This window comes from Schistocerca serialis, chromosome 2 (genome assembly GCF_023864345.2).
Source record: "Schistocerca serialis cubense isolate TAMUIC-IGC-003099 chromosome 2, iqSchSeri2.2, whole genome shotgun sequence".
NCBI classification, from domain to species: Eukaryota; Metazoa; Arthropoda; class Insecta; order Orthoptera; family Acrididae; genus Schistocerca; species Schistocerca serialis.
In genome coordinates, this window is record NC_064639.1 from 512,596,174 (window position 1) to 512,598,870 (window position 2,697).

Below are 2,697 nucleotides of genomic sequence, written 5' to 3' on the forward strand. Positions count from 1 at the left end.
TAAGGGACTGATGGCCTTAGATGTTAAGGCGCATAGTGCTCAGAGCCATTTGAACCATTTGTCCCTCTTCTCCTCCCCCGTTTCTTTGTGCCTCTCCTTTCCCAGTATCTCCGTTCAGCTGGCATTCCTCCATCTCTTTGTCCATCTCACAATCACCACCTTCTCTCTGTCCATCATCGTCCACTCTCTTCGTTCATCTCCACCTCTGCCTTTCAGTCCATCTCCTCCTCCCCCTCCCCAGTTCTCTGTCCATCACCAACTGGAAGACGATGGTTCTTCCCCGCACAGTACTTCCTTCAAGATAGTAAGTACTGTGTACCAGATTTGGTGGTATTCTATTCAAGGTCTTAGCAGCAGCTTTTTACCTGATGTTCCCCGAAACACGCACATGTCACATATATTTAACGTATTTCACACCTATTTGTACAGGTATTATACCTGTATCTCTAGTGAATTTCGCCTTGCAGTTTCGTTTTTACGCAGCTCAGTGTTTATGACGTCATAATTCCTGAACTACGAGATGTTCAGTGATATAATTTTGCGGGTATATTCAGCGGTATGTGTGAGTACTGTGTATACACTGCGTTGCATACAGAATTAATAGTAAAGAAGTAATAAACTAAAACGTCATGCATGATGCGCCCGTTTCTCGTGCACCTCAGTGTTTACGGCATCTTGTCTCCTGAACTAAGAGTCGTACAATAATATAATTTTGGAGGTGCATTCAGTGGTATATATGAATACTGCCTGCAAACTGTGCTGCGAATAGAGTTAATAGTGAAGAAGTAATAAATTAAAACTGCATGCCTGATGTGGCAGTTTTCCTCCATGAAGATAAAAAATGTAGTAAAAGATACACTTCTTTTCCTTTCATCGTTTTGTGGGAGGTGTCAGTAAGAAAACGTTTGCTATTGGTTTGAAAGTATGTGTAAAGTTTCTGAGAAGTTACTAAGGGATCTCATTCTCAAATACTGAATGAGTACAATGTGATTATTTGAATGCAGTGCGTTGCTCCTACTTATCAAAACCGCAGCTGCCTTTTTGAGAGGCAGATGATTCTTATCCCCACAGCGCTTCTTTCCAGATAGCAATTTATATGTGTGCCATATTTCACAGAAATAGGTATAATGTCTTAGGAGGGCATGTGGAACGAGCATATATAGATACGAAACTTCCTGACAGATTAAAACTGTCTGCCGGACCGAGACTCGAACTCGGGATCTTTGCCTTTCACGGGCAAGTGCTCTACCAACTGAGCTACCCAAGCACGACTCACGACCCGTCCTCACAGCTTCAATTCTGCCAGCACCTCGTCTCCTACCTTCCAAACTTCACAGAAACTGTGAGGACGAGTCGTGAGTCGTGCTTGGGTAGCTCAGTTGATAGAGCACTTGCCCGCTAAAGGCAAAGGTCCCGATTACGAGTCTCGGCCCGGCACACAGTTTTAATCTGTCAGGAAGTTTCATATCAGCGCACACTCTACTGGAGAGTGAAAATCTCATTCTGGATATATAGATATACACATTTGTACTATGACCACTTTTATGGTATCGATGTATTCGTAATTTCGTTTAAAGCCTCTTCGTAACACCACGTTCTCATTCCCATGTCTCTCCATTCTGAACTATATGGGGCCTAAAGAATTAAAGGGAATGGCTGATAAAGCCCACTGGAGGAGGATTACCACGTTACACAGACAGCCATTTAAGCATCTTGCTGAGGACCTCACTGGTTCATTTAACACACCACTTTGACACCAATCAAGAATTGTATCTAGAACTTTAGCAGCTGCCTATGTCAGCAAGTCGTCGACCTGCCGGCGTAGCACCCAGCAGGAGAAAGGCACTTACGCTACTCCACCCTGTACTACATACTAACTTCTGGGCCTAGCTCACTGGCCCCTCTTCTAGACGCTTCCGAGTGATATAGAAAAGCTGTGCAGCTGGTCCCGGCGGAGGTTCGAGTCCTCCCTCGGGCATGTCCTTAGGATAATTTAGGTTAAATAGTGTGTAAAGCTTAGGGACTGATGACCTTAGCAGTGAAGTCCCATAAGATTTCACACACATTTGAATATTTGAACATTTGATATAGAAAAGTAACGTCTTCCGCATGGCCATCTATCGAAAGATGTGTTTCTTTTTTAGACCTTCCCTCTTCCTTTCGGGCCTATCAGCAGCCTGTCATCATCGAACAATTGGGCTGTGCTGTAATGTCCAGTTTGGGCCAGACAGTGACGTATCAATGACGCAACCACCGCCACGGTTGCCGCGTGAAGCGGGTACTAGGGCAGCTCAGCACTTTTCCGCCTTGTCTGCGATGCCAGCGCCCGGCCGTATCTCCAAGTGCCGATGTTGAAACTGAGAACCTTCACCCTATGCCACTGGGGCAGGAGGTAGTCTGCGTGTTCTCAGTGACACCAGCCGATGCCTTACCGCTCAACAACAGGTCGGCAGCAGGTCGTGCTGGAAGGCCAGCATACTGGAAGACGCTGTGTCGACTTACCGCTGTCGTCTGCGATCAGCATCGAACGAACGTAAATATACGCCAATAAGGGGCTCCTTGTACCCACGATCTGCCTTCTTCTATTGAAGTCACATCCATCTCTGATAGAGAACCATCACCCATACCAAACTTAGACACCCCATTTCACTGCTTTAGTCAGAGCACCACAATGACTTTGAAGCAACCAGTCTCTGA

General features: G+C 45.8%; 1 non-coding gene across 1 annotated transcript; it reads right to left on the reverse strand.

Moving 5' to 3' along the window:
• Window positions 1–1,193: 1,193 nt before the first annotated feature.
• Trnas-uga (transfer RNA serine (anticodon UGA)) lies at window positions 1,194–1,268 on the reverse strand. Its single transcript has one exon. It is a non-coding gene; the product is annotated as a tRNA-Ser (tRNA).
• Between the last annotated feature and the right edge of the window lie 1,429 nt (window positions 1,269–2,697).